Below are 19,533 nucleotides of genomic sequence, written 5' to 3' on the forward strand. Positions count from 1 at the left end.
TCAATATATCATAGCCCTTAAATTGAAATCATCTTTTGCTCAATTAAAGCATTACATTTGTCTGCACTGTGACCATTTTCTACAAAGTAATTATGAAATACTTAGTATGCACGAAATGCTGAGTTATAGGCAATGAGGAAGTAAGCTAAAATAGAGGAAAGTGTCTAAAGGAGAGTAAACAACACGACTGTGTTTCAGCTAGCATTCCCTTATCATTTAAGCCCATCACCATTCATCTGTGATTTGAAGGAATGTGCTGGATTTCCAGCACTATTTTCCAGTGATGTGTAAGATTCTTGGTGACTTTAGGATTATTGCTTGCTTTAGTAGGTGTTTGTGAAAATGTTATATTTAGATCGTTTTCTTTTACTTAAAATTAAAAAAAAATTCTCTGTGTATGCTATGTGTGTCTGTGTGGATATATGCACATGAGCACAGGTGCTTGGGAAGGACAGAACTAAACGCTCTGGAACTGGAGTGGTCACGATGAGGGTCCTGGGAATCAAACTCACTGCAAGAGCAGTACACACTCAACTGCTTAGCCATCTCTCTAACCTTATATCTAGATTTAAAGTGCAATCATCATAGCTCCAATTTTGTCAATGGTAAAACAAGACTGAGAGGTTTAAAAGAACTTTTCAAGATCAAAATGCTGCCTAATGAGAAACTTGACTCCAAATCAAGCTTGTCAGAATCTGTGCATTTTTACTACATAGCGCTACATTCCAGATCATGCTTGGTTTTCATTACTTATATTTCCCTAAAGCCATTGGGAATTGTAGTAATTTTTGCTTTATTTTCAGTGGATTTGGAGCATAAAACTTTATGCAGAGCTCAGATATTTACTGCCTAATGTCAAGCTTTATACACTGAGAACACAATCAACATTACCCAAGGAGGTACAAAACATGGACCAGGATTATGATCATGCTTTAAAATCATATTTATAGTTTCTTTTTTAAATATCCTTTTTCTTAAAAAAGAGTATATGCTGGGATGTATTGTTCTAAAATTGTACACACTGGAGCTATACAAACTTCTGAATAATTTATTCCCATGAATTTCTGCTCAGTCATCACTCCTCCAGTTTTTCCTCCACAGAACAAATAAAAGTAATATATGTACATATATACATATATATTCATGTGTATACACATGCATATATATATCGACATGCATATGTATGTGTGTGTCTGCAGTACATGTGAAGGTGAGTGAGTATTTCATTTGGCTGTGTTCTTTGGTCACTTTCTACCTAGTAGATTGGGGCAGAGTCTCTCATTGGAGTCCAGAGCTCACCTACTTGGCTAATTCAGCACCAGCTTGTCCCAAGGATCCCGTCTTTGCTTCTTGAATGCTGGGATTGCAGGTGACCTTCCCATCCAGTCAGCATTTAGATGAGTGCTGGGAACTGAACACAGGTTTTCATCCAGCAAGCTCACTCAGAAAGCTTTGAATTCAGGCCTGAAGTGATCACTGTTGAGGCACCTGTACACTGTTTCTCCTGCCCTACGCATTGCTTTATCTCGAAAGCTTCCTGTAGTTAATCCAAGGTCTTTGATACTGTTTAGCTACAGCTCTCCTGCCTTATCTCATAATTTTTTAGGTCAAATTTCAAAATTTTTAATTGAGTACTTTTAAAGAATATTAATTATTACCTTTCAACTTACTTTGATTAGTAATAAAGTAATTGGTTATTCCCCAGTAATTGGATCTATTTACAAATTTATACATGTTAAGTTCCCCTAAAGGCTTTAAATTACACTTACTACTTCTATGTCTCTCACTGCGGACACTTTAGAAAACAAGTTGCTTTTCATTATGGTAAAAATGTGTAACACAAAATCTAGCATTTTGCCATTTTTTAAAAAAGATTTATTTTTCTGTATTTTGTAGCTCGGTTTGTGTCTATGTTCCTTTTCCGTAGCCTGCAGAGTACCTTCTCACACAAAAGACCTGAGAGGGTAGGGGTGGAGGCTCCATGTGTGCACCAGATGGACTACTCCATGTTCAATGAGTTGTGTGGATGTTGTCTTTGGCAATGGAGTTCTGCTGTCAGTTTGAAAAGAGTAACTCATTGTCTCAGCAACAATCTGGATTGTTTGGGGATTTCCATGGGGATCTCCTTGGCCAACAACTCAATTGAATACAATCCAGTTCCACTACTGGAAGTCTTGTTTGGTAACAAGATATCACCAGTTAATACTCCATATTCCCTATTCTTAGGAGATCTCATTGGGATTACCTTCATAGATTTTAGGAGGTTGTAACTGTATTATTATCATATCATTCCTCAAATACCCCTCAATTTTAGCTGTTTCTTTCCATATTCTTTACTTCTCCTCTTTCTCCCTACCCAATCCTAACATCCCAGTCCCCACCTGTCTGATTCCCCCCTACAAATCTATTCTATTTTTCCCTTCTAGGGAGATCCATACATCCACCCTAGACTGTCTAACCTCTCTGGGTCTACAGATTTTAGCTTGGTTATCACTTACTTAATGGTTAATATCCACATATAAGTGAACACATACCATATTTATATTTCTGGGTCAGGGTTACTTCACTCAAGATGACTGTTTTCCTAGTTCCATCCATATGCCTACATATTTCTTTGTGTGTTTTTTAAAAACAGATGAGTATGCTCCATTGTGTAAATGTACCACACTTTCTTTATCCATTCATTTGTTGAAGGACACCTAGGTTTGTTTCCAGTTTCTGATTATTGTGAATAAAACCACAATGAACGTGGATGTTCAAGTGTTCTTGTGGTAGGATGGAGCATCCTTTGGGTATATACCCAAGAGTGGCATAGCTGGGTCTTGAGGTAGATTGTTCTAAACCTCCTGGGGAAATATCACAATGATAGCCAAAGTGGCTGTGCAAGTTTGCACTCCAACGAGCAATGAGGAGTGTTTCCTTTGCTCTACATCCTTGATAGTCACTTGTGTTATTGATCTTAGCTATTATGACAGGTGTAAGATGGAATCTCAAAGAAGTTTTGATTTTGATTTCCCTGATGACTAAAGATGTTGAACATTTCTTTAAGTGTTTCTCAGCCATTTGAGATTCTTCTATTGAAAATTCTGTTTAGATATGTGCCTCATTTTTTTGCTGGGCTCAAGTCCCGCTTTGTTCTGGTAGGGTCGGACTATTGCACTTTAGTCCCATGGAGGGGAGAGGGGGTAGGCATGCCCCAAGCATGGTTGGGTCAAAATAGGATTCTGGGTAGTGGTGAGTACAGAGGGGAAGAACACCTGGGAGACTGTGTCAATGGAAATTCATTTACAGGGAGGGACAGGGGACAGTTATACCCCCAAAAGAATGCCTAGTTGGGACTACGTGGTGATATGTGGTTGAAAATTGGTTGGGACAAAAGCATTGAGAGTAGTTCATCTACATACTCAGGAGCAACAGAGGCCAGGGGAAGAAACCGTATAAAGTCATATTGAAAAGAAGTCAATTCCAGCCTGGATTGTATTAGTGGTCAGATAAACCTCATAGCCTTGGAGATGCATTAGCTTATCAGTTGCAACATGCCCCAGGGCTCATTTGTGCCTAGACAAATTTTGGGGAAATTATTACAACTATTTAGGATGCTTTATAATTATTCCTAGAATTCTTTGGGTTGTAAACGACCTACTCATCTTTGCTTCTGTAGGGATGGCTGGCATGTAATTTCCTAAACTACAGGTAAACATGATGACAACCTCCACTGAGTAGGTGTGTGTGTGTGTGTGTGTGTGTGTATGTGTGTGTGTGTGTATGTGTGTTTGAGTGTTTTTGTGTATATCTCAGGTTGACCTGCGACTCCCTGTGTAGCCCAAGTTGGCAGTGAACGTACAATCTTCCTGCCTCAACCTCCCAAATGCTAGATTTCAGATGTATACAACCACACCTTGTCTACCATTCTTCTTTGCAGAGGAGGGATAAAATTAGTCCCCTCCTTAGCTGACTGAAGTTAATTTCTTTACTGCAGCATTTGAACAAAATGCCGCTGTATTGCCTGATTGAGTCCTAATTCTTGTTTTGTTTTTTTTTTGGTTTTTTTGTTTTTTTTTTTGGTTTTTCGAGACAGGGTTTCTCTGTGGTTTTGGAGCCTGTCCTGGAACTAGCTCTTGTAGACCAGGCTGGTCTCGAACTCACAGAGATCCGCCTGCCTCTGCCTCCCGAGTGCTGGGATTAAAGGCGTGCGCCACCACTGCTCGGCTAATTCTTATCTTACCCTTTTACATTCATTAAGGTTCATTTTTCAATGTATGCTCAACTTCAACTGCTGTGATTCCTACAGAGTACATTTTCCTAGAACATCAGCTTGTCTCTGATTCTTAGATAGCTTTATTTAACTATGGCATTATCCTGACCCAACTCTGAGATGAATTTCTTGGGGGAAGCTATTGTGGCCTTGGAGTACCAGGGTATGCCCTTCCTCTGTATTTACACTAGAGCTGTATGCACTTTTCCTGAAGCATCTGTACAACTGGATTGTAAATATTTACTTCTTTGTCTACTTTCTCAACTAAACCTTAATTTTCTTGAAGTTGATACCAATGCCTTTCCCACTATTGGAGCTTGCACACCAGCCTAAAAAGATTAATATGGAAAGTTCTTCCTCCATATTATAAGGAAAACAATTAGACAAAGTTTGGGGAATACATTCTGATCTGCAAAGGGACTAAAAATGGTGAGTTACCCAAAATAGGGCCCCTTGGCATGCCGAATATTTCAAACTGAAGGAATCTGAGAAAACCACATAAGTTGGATGGCCTTTCTGACTCTTGCCTGCCTGCCTTCTCTGAAGTAGGTCACAAGGCCTCCATGTTCCCCACCAATACCCAGAGGAAAGGGACATTGACATCTCCGAAGATGCTATGTGACAGAGACAAATCTAAACAGGTTTTACTGAATATTTCCTACTTTATTCCCATGAGATTGTTCCCTTTTTAGACTAGCATAGACCTCCATAGCTATCTACTCTTTCTTATAGGCAGTAAAATAGCATATAAACTTGGCTTATTCATTTGTAGGACACGTGCTTTATTTTGAAAGATGCTGAGTCATGTAAAACATTAAATGCATTTCTGTACTTTCGCTGATCTGTCTGTACTACAGCATCCCAACCCACTCCACAATCAGTGGAAGACATGACAAGGAGAAGATAACATTTCTCTCTTTCCTACAGTTATTCTAAGAAAATAATCCATGTTTGAAGCCATGGGGGAATCTAAAGCGAGTCTAATAGGACTTATGTAAATAGTATAATTTTATTTCCCTTATTTAACATATTCCTTCTCACTGGTAGAATGGACTCACTACCTCTACCATTCTTGGGGTACAAGTGGCAAAACAAATTTTGACTTTACTAGAAACGCTTATGCACTGAAGAAATAGCCCAGAAGAAAAATCAATTTTTCTGTTACTAGAATAAGTTTACAATTTCTTCACTATTTATACACAGAATACACAGAATAATGAGAATGGTTGTAATATTAAAATAATTTTTGTTCATCACTGTTTAGCAACTGAAATTGTGGTGTTTTCTGCTATAGAATATCATTCTTTCATGAAGTGTGTTGAAGTGAAACCTGGACTGCAGGCTGCTCAGGTAAGTGAAGACCAGCTCTTAGGCTGTGTCATTGTTGATTTTTTAATTTTATTTCTAAAATCTAAGCTTTCTTATGTTTCTGTAGCAATCCAGTTGGCTATGGCCTGGAGACCCATAAAAAACACAATTAGCATTTTATATTTAGCTATGATTTTCAATATATCAACCACATGTGGTTGTTCAATATTTCTACAGAATGACTCACAGACTAGTGACAGTCACAGATGCTGCTGTTATATTATTGGAATCGTATCTGAACAAAAATAAAGTTAATGTGCTTTTTTTCATAGTTATAATAAAATTCCAGGTAACACACAAATCATCAAAATTGTCTGAGACAACAGATGCTAACAATTACTTTGTATTTCTGCATTTGAAAAAACAGACTCGGGGATTGAATATGCATAGCAAGTGAAATTTGTTTCTCTTGTGTTTAAAAGTGTAAGAAAATGATTGCTGGAAGAAGTAAAACAATGTACAATTATGATGCTGTGGTGTGAAACTGCAGTTCAAGTGTTACAGAAAGTGTTGCCATATGCTGCTCTATTATCATGGGTAATTATGACTTATTACTGTCATTTAAAATTTCACTTTTATGTGTATGTATGAATGTATGAGAATGGCATTGTGTGGTATAGTCACACATGTGTAAGTGGGTATGTGCACCCTTTCATGGAGGCCAGAGGAGATCCTCCACTTTATTCCTTTGAGTTATGGTCTCTCCTTGATCATGGAGCTAGGTTGGTGGCCAGTAAGCCTAAATGATCTTCTAATCTACTCCCCTTATAGTTCTGGAGCTAACAGCTGTGTATGTTCATGACTGATTTTTGTTTTTATATGAATGCTGGGGATTTGAACTCAGATCTTCTTGTTTGCATGGAAAGCACTCTTATACAAAATGAGCCATCATTTCTCTAGCCCCATTGGCATTTTTTTGGAGACAGGTCATATGTAGCCTTCATGAAATCTCATGCTGGCTTCACATGTACTTGGGAACAGAACATAGCTTTGAACTCCTAATTTTCCTGCTTCTGCCTCCCAAGAGGTGACATCTTAGGCATATGCTGCCATTCCTGGATCTTTTTGTTTCATTTTGAGGGACCTGATTTGCCTTTGAGAACAAGAGGGATGTTTTATAACTTTACAGAAATATGTGAGAAACTGCAGCATGGGTAAGAAAACCCAGAGACAGATATTGGGGTCCAACCTGAAGATCAGAAAAGCAAAGCAACCAGCCACTGATTCTTACCTCTACCTCAGACCAAAATGGCAGTCTTGCTTCCACGAATCCTCAGAATGAGACTGAGCTGAGACCTGTCTCCTCCCGTCTTATATTCCTCTTTAGAATTGGGATTAAAGGTATGTGACTCACTAGTAGTGGGAATAAATGTTAGCTACCACCACCTGGATCTGTTTCTTCACTGATCATGTGTAGCCCAGAGTGACCTTGAACTCAAAGAGATCCATCTACTTCTGTCTCCCAAATCCTAGGATTAAAGGTGTGTGACACCACTTCCAGATCTCTAGTGACTTATTCTTCTAGTGACTTACCTTCTGGTCTTCAGGCAAGTTTTATTTATTGTATAACTAAAGGAGGTCCACAAGAGCTGGAATACAGGATAACAAATGTTTATTGGGGATCACTCACAATAGAAAGCTGCTTTTGTCACTTTCCTTAGAACAAAGAAATATGTGGGAGGCTTTATTATGATTCTTCTCAGCAGCTGGATTATTTGTTGGAGCCACTCTGTATCAGCATTATTTAGTCCTGCCCCTTCATGATCAAGCATCAAGGTCTGTCTGTTCTGCCTCTGTAGTTTCTTGTGCTGACAATGGTTCTAGATGCAATTCATCTTGCTGTCAAATATCACGAAGTTAAAGGCAGTAATTTATTACTCTCTATTTTTATTATTAGGAAATGTCTGCAAGGTGTGACATATTAACTAGTTATGAAGAATGTTGTCATATGGTCCATTAATATGAAATGTTATAATAATTAAGGTAACCCAGATATTCTTTTTTCATTTAATTATTTTCTATTTTAATTTCACATAGAATGTCATAAACGATACATTAGGAGTGACAATTTTACTTTTTAATTTATATTTTCTGAGGCAGCATCTCACTATGTAGCCCAGGCTGTCTTGGAAGTTCCTATATAGTCTAGGCTGGTATCAAAATCACAATCTTTCTGATGTTGATTCCTTCACTATTTTGACTTCTAAGTTAACAGGCATAGAGTATTATGTTAGCCTTTATTTCATTTCACTTTCTTTAGTTTACAAGAATTTTTTAAAACAATGGTAGAGGTGAGAATTATTAAGTGAAATGTGTTAGCGAAAGCTGTATTGAGAGTTAGCAATAATTTTTACAGAGACTGACTGAGCTAACTTTGTGTGATGGTTAAAATGATCCTCTAGGAGCTGGGCGATGGTGGCGCACGCCTTTAATCCCAGCACTCGGGAGGCAGAGGCAGGTGGATCTCTATGAGTTCGAGACCAGCCTGGTCTACAGAGCTAGTTCCAGGACAGGCTCCAAAGCCACAGAGAAACCCTGTCTCGAAAAACCAAAAAAAAAAAAAAATGATCCTCTAGGGTTTGTTACCTCTGGGATGATCCTTCACTACAGCTGGTATGTACAAGAGGACAATGTAGAATAGTGGTATGTCACTTCCAAGACTCCATTACCCACTACCTTCTCCTTTTCTCTTCCTTTCAGTCTCTTCTTCCTTCAATAATGTTCTCTAGAGAAACTTGGTTGCTGTGCTGTAAGGAGAGGGTAGCACGGAGAGGGACTAAGTCTGGACAACAAGCAGTGAAGAATTGAGGCTGATGTATGAGTCACAGGAGAGAGAACCTAGGAGCAGGTCTTCCATCCCAGCTAAGCTTTCAGATGAATATCACCTGCTCCTTCATCTGAGCTGCAACTCTCTGCAACCCCCTTGAGATCCCTGATCTGCAGAAAGTGGGAGATGATAAATATATGTTGATTTCAGTCACTACCTTTTGAAAGCAATCAGCTTCACCAGTGTAGATTACCTATACAAAAGGTATCAGGAAGCTCACATACTTTTGTACACAACTTCATGCTTGTCTACATGAATACAGTAGTATATTTGCACATGAGGCTTTTTCTTCATGATAAGATGTATGCAAAGATCTAAAGAGCCAATATTATTGTAAGTGTGTGTGTGTGTGTGTGTGTGTGTGTGTGTGTGTGTGTTAGCAGCTCAAAAAGTGGATGCCACGAAGCATGGATAGTAAAATGAATTTCTGTTGCTGTTGCTGTATTTTGTTTTTGGTGTGTTTATGGGGTTAGACTACTTGACAGTCCATCTCCTGTCTGAAGAAATGGAATGAATTATTATGTCACTGTGACAGATCCTTTCCTTATTCCATTCCCTTTAAGAATGGAAGGATTTGCCCTGCTTCACAGAGTCTACATATCAGAGAAGTCATGGAAACTAGAGCATGGGTTAGACAGCAGAAACTTTGGGGAGGGGAGCCAGCCTATAACCTTTGAACCCCAACCTTATGTCTTCTGGCTATGCCTCATGGTGTAGATTACCTGAAAGGTTATACCATCTTCCAGTAGAGCACCAGTTAGAGACCAAGTGTGCCCATGTACAAGTGCATTGGGAACAATCCACGTCAAATTCTAATGATGACTCAGATGGGTGAACCATTATTTGGGTAGAGCATTCAGGTAGTATATAGAGTTATCTTCTTTAAAATGGTTATGTTAATTGAAACCTGGTAACTGTTCTTTTATGTTGTATTTCTATAGACATTGGCACCATTCAGGTAAAGGTGTATTTGTTTTTAAGGCTACCAGATCAAAATATAATTAATTATGTCACCTAAAGTAACTGGAATTTGTCCTCTTAGATCTGAAGCCAGAGATGTGGGATTAATGTGTCTGTAGGATGTAATTTCACTAAAGACTATTCTTTGACAGTTTCAGATGGCTCCAAGCCTCCCCTGATTCTTTACAGCACGATTATGATCACCTGTGTCAGATGACCTTCCTCAAAGTCTTTTTTCTTTGGTAGTGATACCTGCTATTGCATTGGAGATTCAGGATAAAGTATAACGTCATCTCACTCTCTTTAACTTAATTATATCTGCAATGATGTTTTATTCTTTAGGTAGGGTTACCTTCACAGCTCTGATGGTTAAAACTTGGACATGTCTCTTAGTGGATCCTTCGTAATTCACTTTATAAAGTAGGTATGGGATTCTTTCATGTGCTATGGTTTCTCATTCCATAGGGACAGGAGCAGTCTTCTGGCTGGGTCATCAACAGAACTGAAGCAGTGAGATTGGAGCAACAACAAAAGTAATGAAATAATGAAAAAGATTTTAAATTTTAAGAGAACTTTCAATCCATAGTTCACAGACCCAACAAACGAGGCAAATCCACACTTACTAATGTAGAAAAGTCAGTAATAGTCAGTAATATTCTGAGGGGATAAACCCTGGAAACAAACTGAGCAAAACAAATGTATCTGCCAACCTTTATGAATCTTTGATTCTTGTGTGGACAAAGAACTTCTCTTCCTTAATTTCAAGGTAAAAATTCTACAGATCAAAGCAAAATACGAAATCATGGCAAAATATTCTAGAGAACTTGGAAGTGAGAAGGACTGAGGTGCATGACCAAATAATCAATAGGGTTGAACAAAAACATTAGGTATATTTAATTATGTAATCTATGCAATTAGATATATTTAAACCAATATAAACCACCCACTTCTACACCTTAGAGATGTTGGGTGGGAATCAAGATAAAAAACATGGCATATGTTTTTTAATGCCTGGGATGACAAATCTGATCACAAGTTTATCCACCTGTCATTCAAAATGTCACGTACATTTTCATTTGAGAATGAATACACTTATATAAAATTTGAAATACTTTATTATATATTTTGATCTTTATGATAACACAGTCAGATAGGTATGGTCATCACCATTACAGTAGATTCTTTCTATCCCTAGCTTCAGGACCCCTTTCCATCCCTGCGTTAGCATCTCTTTGCCACGCTATTTTGCCATTCAGCCAACAGGAGATGAATTAATTTCTAAGCCCCTTGAGTCCAGAATAACCCAGTGTTTTTCTTTGGGCAATCAATGAAACAGAAATGACATTTTTTACTATTTCATGAAGAGATGTTACAGTTTCTATACTGATCTTCAAATTCTGGACCATTTACCTTAAGCAGCTTAAATATTCTGAAATAGTTCTATTGTATAATATATATGAGAATTTTTTGTACATAGGTAAAGAAATGAAGATCAGGGTATTAGTTAATTTTTCAATTTTTTGAGGATCATAAAAGATATAGAATTGGTTTAGTCTAGGAAAGAAAAAGAACATTAAACTTCTTATGAGCTTATATTAATTTCAGATAATAATGGGTTTTGTTATGATATTTCAATACATGTATTAGCATATGCTAACCATACTCTTTCCCTCATTACCCTTCCTCCTTCATGTGTCCTTCCTCCTCATTCCTGCTGGTCCTCAAAATCTCTCTTTCATGTTGAGGAAGCCCATTTATTTAAAAAAGTTCTTACTAATTTTTTAAAATTTAGTTTACATACCAATCATGGTTTCCCTTCCCCCTTGTCCTTCTCTTCCTTCATTCAATCCACCCCCATTTGTTGTAGGTGCCCACTTGTTTGTTCCTAGTTGATCAGAAACGAAATAATCAAAATAATCACACAGAAACTGTCTTGATTACATTACTACTTGGCTTTTTAGCTCTAGCTTCTTACTGGCTAGCTCTTACTTCTTAATTTAACCCATTTCTATTAATTTATATTTTACCCTGAGGCTCGTGGCCTACCAGCAAGGTTTCAGCTGGTGGCTTCCATCTTTCCCCTCTGGTGGCTCCATGGCATCTCACTGACTCCACCTTTTTTTTTCTCAGCATTCAGTTTAGTTTTCTCAGCCTACCTCTATTCTGCTTTGCACAGGCCTAAGACAGATTCTTTATTAACCAATAGTATTCAAAGCATACAGAGGGGAATCACACATCACCTCTCCTTTTCTGTTTAAATAAAGAGGAAGATTTTAACTTAAATACAAAAAAAAATTACTTATAACAAAACGGATATCAAGCAAGAATTATAGTTACAATATTTATATCTACTTTTTCTTTTATCATAATTAAGGAAAACTGTAACTATAATTATCTATTCTTAAACTTCATCAAAGACCCCAGAAGGATATAATATTACCTAAGTAAACAGGAGGTGCATTGTAAGCAGCTTTCAACACTCTAGAAGTGACAGAGACATCTCACTGCCTGGACAGCTACCCAAAGTTCTTGTGTACTGTGGGAGGATCCATCTTCAGCCTGCAGGCCCATAGTATCCAGCATATTTTCCCATGAAGCAGGAAATTTCAAAGACAGTTCTGCCTAAATTAGGAGTTTGTCAGTCTCTTTCTTCTGTGTCCTGCAGAATGTCTTGCAGACTCTTCCATGAAGCAGGAACTCCAAAGGACTATCTCACCTTTAGGCAAGTTCCGCAGTCTTTTCTCTGTGGCTCCTACATGTCCAGTTCATATAGCATAAGATCAAGCAGTTCAGGCAAGAGCAGTCTCCATCTCAAATGGCCAGCAAACTCCACAAGGACCCTTTTTGATGCCCATCTCCTTTTCAAAGTGATTGGTACTGCCAGGAGCAGATGTGTTTCATGTCATGAAAAGTCCTGGGTCGGTCCCACGTAGGCTTCCTAGATGTTGGTCCAGAGTCTGTGAGCTACCATGATCTCAGGTTAGTTGGAGGAAGACTTTTTTTTAAGTAGATGATTAGCAAATTCTGCCAAAATAGCTTTGGCTTTTGTTAATAATCTTGATTTTCCTACATCAGCCATAAAAATAGTGAATAATTTAAAAGTCAATATGTTTTCTATATATAAGTATGATATTGTCAGTAAACTTAGCAGAAAGTTTACAAATCATGGTGACTTGTTATCACATGTTTCATTTGCTTTCAATATAGATTGCTTTAGCTATTAGTTCAAGTTTGAGAATTATATAGTAGCATTTACTGTAAAAGAGCAAGGGTTTTTACTTTTGTTCAAAACTATCTTTTTTCAATTAAATTCTTACTTTATATTTTGAAATACAGTAACAACCCTGCAGAGTTGTGAGTCACTGTTGTTTTAACATAGGCTCCTTGTCAAAGGGAAGATTGTTTATAACAACAGAGTAGCTTTGTGGCAGATTATATGTATTAAGGTTCCCAGTTCTTTGCCCTTCCTTCTAACCTTATTTTTCCCTTATGAATTTGCAGTTCTTGCTAAATGAGCAGAATGTCTTGACTTTTTTTGCCCATGCCATTTGCAGATATGATGTGAGGTTTCGGGATAAAAAGTGCTTGCTCACATGATTTTGCTCTTGAACCTTAGCACTTCCCACTGGGACATGTCTGGGCTTGCCTTCTGGAGGACAGATACATAAAGAGCAAAGTCAGGTTCTCCTCCAAACGATAATTCACTGACTTCAGATGTACAAGTGAGGCCAGAAAAAAATGAAGCAGGTATATCTCTGCTCTATATCACATATGTAGTTTCCAAACTGTTAGAATCTATTGAGTAGCAATAAATCCACAAGGCTTGTCATGCCATTGACAGCAATTTTTCAAGTAGTCTCCATTCCCTGTATAGCGGGTTAAAGCAAACACAGTTGCTTACCGATCTTACCTCCTAAGGCGAACTCCCAGTGCACACATTTCATCTCACACACTAGCTGTATCTATGTAGCTGTATCCATGTAGGATGACTGCAGAGGATGAAAGAGGCCAAAACAGAATTTAGACAATTCAAAATGGGCTTAAGTGATAGTCAGAAAGAGGAAGCTCATAGGAAGCACAAAGAGCCTCAGATGACTAACTTTGGTGGAGATCTGCGAGAGCCATTCTTGCAGCCTGAAGCTACTGAATCATAGACTTGAGGTGAATCTTATGGAGGAGAGATATGTAAAGAAGGTGAAGGACCATGAAAGATGTAGAAATGAAAGACAGGACCAAATTGAGATGGATGAAGAAGTGACTGAACCAATGGTAATTTGAGTATATTGTATCAGCTATGGGTACTCAGGCGAAATGAAGTTGCTGGGACAATCAGGGGTTCTCTGCCTGTGGTTACCTTGAGATCCACATTAGGCAGTCAGATGACAGGTTTCTGGGGGTCTTTGTCATCACAATGTTAGGTTTCTTACCATCTTTTCAGGGAATGTTATAGTCAATAAATTCTCAAGCCTGGGGTTCCTCATTTGATTTTAATATGTTCATGCGCTCACATGTTCCTCATCTATTTTGACAAATATTTATGATGGTGCATTGTTCTGTTTTAGGAGTAAGTATGTGCCTCACGGATAGTGTTGGTCAGATGACGATGTTTATGTGAAAAACCAGGCGCAAACACATCCTGACTCAAATGGAGCCAGGTGCTGCTTGTTGAAGGATGTCTCTATGGGCAGGCACAGCCTGAAAACCCACCATTTTATAGGAGGTGAAGTAACGTGGGGCAGGGCATATCCTGGTTCCAACGTGTATACACCTGAGAGGTAGGGCTGGTTGCAAACGTGTTTTTTTTTTCATCATAACTATGACTACAGGGAACGTGCAGTGTTTAGTGCGGGACCAGGGATAGCTTGAGGGATGCTTCTTTCTCTTAGATTCAGATGGCTTAACTACCAGATTCCAGAGGCCTTATAACTTGGCTAATGATAGGAGTATAATTGTCGTCTTAATGACGAGGATCAGGAGGGCATGTGTCTTAGGGTCATAGTACATGCTTCAGGTACAAGAAGTATTAGGCCAAATGCAGAATACTCATTAGCAGGGGACACACACCTACTTGTGCAATTTTATTTTTCCTAATGGAATGCAGTAAAAGCAGTTTATAATAAATTCCAGTGGACTTCAGGGGGAAAAAAAAGCTATAAGTAACATTTTATAATGCCTCATTTGTACTGAGTCCTTGTTAGGTCAAAAGGATTTAAAAGGCTTTCAGCTTTCACAAGTTTTCTTGGTTCATAAATTGCTCACAAGTAATCTTTTTCTGGATGATTTCTATTCAATATATGATCATATTTCTTATGTTCTCTAGAATATTTTGGAGGGCAAAATTAATTATACTATTTTTCTTTCTTTTTAGCTTTTCAATCATTTTTGCTAGAATTTTTATACTTTTTACACTACAAAAGTATAAAGTAATACACTCTGCAATTTTTTCATCTACTTTAATATCAGTATTATTTAAAATTCACCATCAGCATAGTGTTTACTGATTGTATGTTTCATTTTATAAATAACAGAATTTAATCATTTTTGTTTTTTTCTGTGTTTATCCATTTCTTCAAATATCATTGCAGAAATACTTTGCATGTATTCATTTCTGGTATTTTGCTTATGAAAGATTTCCAGAAATGAAACTGGCTCAAATGTTATGAGTATTTTAGAGATTTAAAAATTCTGGACAATACCGGTCCTGGTGGTGTTTGCCTTTAAACCGAACACTGGGCAGGGGTGGGGGAAAGCAGGTGTATCTCTGAGCTTAAGTTCAGCCTGTTCCAGGACAGCCAAGGCTACACAGAGAAAACCTGTCTTGAAAAACAAATATAGAAAAACAAAACAAAAAAACCTAAAACTGAAACAGAACAAAACTTTTTGACAGAGTGAGACTATTCCTGAGAAGACTGTGCTACCTTCTTCAATTTAGTGATCTCACATCTCACACCAAACAGTCACTCTGAATCTAGTCTTTTAAAACTACTTGTAGTATCAAAATAGGAAGACTATAATCATTTTAAATTGTAAAACAGTGAATTCTCAGGTTAAAAGCCATCAAAATAATTTTGAAATTACAATGGTGTTAGGATGCTAGCAGCTAGGGAATTCTTTCTCTTTTTGCATGTTTCTCCCAGAACTCAGAGAAAGAAGTCATAGTGGGACTGGATTTCTAGCAGAGCTTCTGTCTGGAGGCTTTTACTTTTGGTCCCCTGAGTACATTCCAGCAATGAAAAGGATGGGATGACAGGTAGGATGGAGATGTAGTGTTGGTCCCAAGGGCATGTCTTTAAATGTTTACAGTGAAGTTAAGGGTGACATCTCCTTGTTATAGTGTTTCAAAAGATGACACTGAAGACTCCATGTTGTTTGTTTGTTTTCTTTTGTTTGGGTTGCTTTGTGTGTACTTTTTTTTTTCCTTTTTGGGCCAACAATGGGGAGTTAGTCCCTTAGTCAATCTCACAGACAAGGTACACAACAGGTCAGGGCCCTGCTTGCAGGCTCAGGCATTGTGCTAGGAGATGCAATAGCCCCCCACACCAACATAGTTTTATTTGGTTTTGTTTTACTTTTTTGTTTCTTAGTGAAAGAAAGACAGTACAGTTCGCTTAGTAGGGAGAGGTGTCTTGGAGGAGCTGGGGGAGGGGAAAGAACATCACCAAAATATGTTATATGAAAAAATTTTGAAAGGGAACGAAAGTCTTTAGAAAAGAGTCAATTCTGAGTGATTATGATCAGGGAGCACAGACTTAGGTCACCCCAGACTCTATGCTCTAACATGGAAGCTGACTTACAAAGTTTCATAGTTTAGAGATCAATGAAAAGCATAAATCAAGACACACATAAAACACATCAGAAAAGTGGTTACAGCAAAATACAGGAAGCCTCTCTAAAGGTTTAGATGCTGTCTGATGTCACACTTAGCCTTGGGTTGATAGAGGCTGATAGTCTGCTAATTAATAGAGTCTAAAGGATTTTGTCTCTCATAGGATATTAGCTCTAACTCAGAGGTGGACAAGGAGTAGTTATCCAGGGGGTCGAAGCCAACTGTAAATAGAGGAAGCTGTCTGTGGACCTGCAGCCCTCCAGTCTCTATGCATCCCTACTCTTCCTCTCAGGCCAGCCTCTTTCTGGGAATTCTTGTTCACAGCTCCTACCCCTGGCCGAGCGTCACATGGTTTGCATGTGAAAGGTCATATTATTTATCAAATACTTTGAGTTTCCTCGTGACTATGAAGATCACGTCTTGGATCTGATGTAGACAGGTTGTGAGAGGGGCAGTAGGAGAACAGTCTTCAGGAGAGAGGAATATTTGGTAAAGGCCTTGAAGAAAGAAACTCCTTTTTTTGTGACAAAACTGTCAGTCACCATGGTCTGGATCTGACTTTTTTAAATGACTCCTTTATCTGACACAACATTTACAATACCTAAAATTAAATAACCAAGAACACAGTCTGGTTTAATGGATTGAAGTTATCAGGTGAATAAAAATATATTTTAAATAACCAAGCTTTATATAAAATGGGATTGATTATTTCCTCCTTCATTTGTAACTATTTTAGATAGCATTCACTGTGAAATATTTTACTTACATTTAAACAGTTAGAAATGGGACTTGGGAAGGAGTCATCATACTATTTTAATAGGCAGGAAAGCCAAATATTGTTTAGTCATTGTTTAAATTCAAGGCTAGTTGTAGTATAGGACAGATTAGATTCTAATTTCATCAGGAAACATAAGTACTTAAAGCAAAAAAATCATGAATGTTGTTATTAGAGGTTAATACCTTTTTTATAATTTGTATAAGAAGAAGTAATCCAAAACTTTGGTTACCTCTAGCTAGAGCAAATGAAATTAAAATTCATTAAACACTAGTTTTTAATAAGGTTCAGAGTAAGCAAAGAGTTACAACGAAAGTGATGATTGAATGGTTGGACCTCATAGATATTTTTATGTAACTTCAAAATTAAAAATTAGTTTAAATAGTAAAATAAAAAAAAAAGAAAAAAGGAGATAGTGAGACACAATGGAAGCAGACAAAGATTCAGAACATGACACATTTTGCGAGATTCCACCTCTGTACCTTATGAACTCTGTCGTCTTGAGCAAGGTACTTGATCATTCTTAGTCTCAAGTTAAGGAGCATTAAGGTAAGTTCCAGGGGACTCTGGGCCCTATTTCTGGAGATGTGCAGTTTTGTCAGCAATAGAAACTTAAACACCCACACGTTGGTGATAAGCAAGGGCAGAAACAATAGGCTGTATGTTTTGGTAGTCTCTTAGACAGCTTTGACAAACAATTCAAAGGAGGGCTTCTCTTAGTTGGTATTTGAGTTTTTACAAGGTATTCTTTAACTCATGAAGGAAGCACTATTGCAGCAGGAGCACCTTCTGCTCCTTTAGCCAATAGCCTTTGAGATACCAGCCCACTGGGGCGTGGTCTTTTTTGTTTTAAAAAGAAGCAGAAGCCCTCTTCTTGCTCTCCTGCTTCAGACTCTGGTTCCAGCAACTAGACTCCTTTCCTGGTCGTGTATGATGGTGTTCTGTAAGTTTTTCCTCTCAAATAAATAACCCATTTATTTATTTATTTATTAAAGATTTCTGTCTCTTCTCTGCCACTGCCTCCCATTTCCCCCCTCCCCCAATCAAGTCCTCCTCCCTCATCAGCCCAAAGAGCAATCAGGGTTCCCTGCCCTGTGGGAAGTCCAAGGACCACCCACCTCCATCCAGGTCTAGTAAGGTGAGCATCCAAACTGCCTAGGCTGTCACAAAGCCAGTATGTGCAGTAGGATCAAAAACCCATTGCCATTGTTCTCAAGGTCCAAATCAGGAGCAGAAGGAGAGAGAGCACGAGCAAGGAACTCAGGACCTCGAGGGGTGCACCCACACACTGAGACAATGGGGATGTTCTATTGGGAACTCACCAAGGCCAGCTGGCCTGGGTCTGAAAAAGCCTGGGATAAAACCGGACTCACTGAACATAGCAGACAATAAATAACCCTTTTAATAATAATTCCAAACTGATGTGGGATTGTTTCGCGCTTTACATCATCAATTCAGATGAGAAAGGTCATTAAAATTATATGTGTATATTTATACACTGAATTGCATGCGTTATGAGTTTTTTTTGGTAGGAATTTAATAGTATGATTCCTTGTGGCTTCTTTTCCAGACATTCTTATTGTTGTTTGACTCACCTCCCTCTTTCTCTAATTACTTTTGTCTTCCATCCTTAAGGAGCCCCCTTTCCTATTTCCTTGATCATGTCATTTGTGTCCTGCTTTACTTTCCTTGTTTCTCTAGTTATCTCAGCCTGTGCACTCACATATGAAGATTTAGAGAAGAGAAGAGAACAAATGTTGTCTCCCCAATAAGAGAGAACATATGGTGTTTGTTTTTTTTTGATTCTGGGTTACCTCTTTCAATATGTTCTATTCTAGCTCCATTAATTTACCTGCAAAATTTATGATCTCATTTTTTTCTAACAGCTATAGTATTCCATGATGTATATGTATCATATTTTCATTACCTACTTGTCAGTTATTGGACATTTAGGTTGCTTCTATTTCCTAGCTATTGTAAATAGAGCAGCAGTGGATATGGCTCAGGAAGCATCTGGAGAGTATGATGCTGAATCATATAGATGAAACCAATGGTCATGTCAAACTGGATGCGAAAAAGCACAAAAGGCCTCAACCCTACATAAAGAACTATAGGCAAATGAAAAAAGCTAGGAGGAGGAAAGGTAGTCTTTCCCAGGGAAGTGCACACCAGTGGATTGTCCAACGCCAGACAGTTAGCTCTGAAAACGTACACACAAATAACATTATATGGACCGAGCAAAGTATATTTAGGAATATTTAAATTTATTGTAGACATATAAGCATATGATAATAATTAGTGAAAAAAGAGATTATGGATTTGAAAGAGAGTGGGGAGGGACTTATAGGAGGGGTTGAAAAGAGGAAAGAGAAGAGAAAAATTTAGTAATTAAATTATAATTTAACAAATAAAAAAATAAAGAGATCACAGTACAAATGTAACTAATAATAATGGTAGATATGAAAGAAAAAGATGTTGTGCAGGGCATTATTGTGAGGGCTTCGAGATGGGGTCAGCAAAAT

The sequence above is a fragment of the Microtus pennsylvanicus genome, chromosome 7, assembly GCF_037038515.1.
Source record: "Microtus pennsylvanicus isolate mMicPen1 chromosome 7, mMicPen1.hap1, whole genome shotgun sequence".
In the NCBI taxonomy this organism is placed as follows: Eukaryota; Metazoa; Chordata; class Mammalia; order Rodentia; family Cricetidae; genus Microtus; species Microtus pennsylvanicus.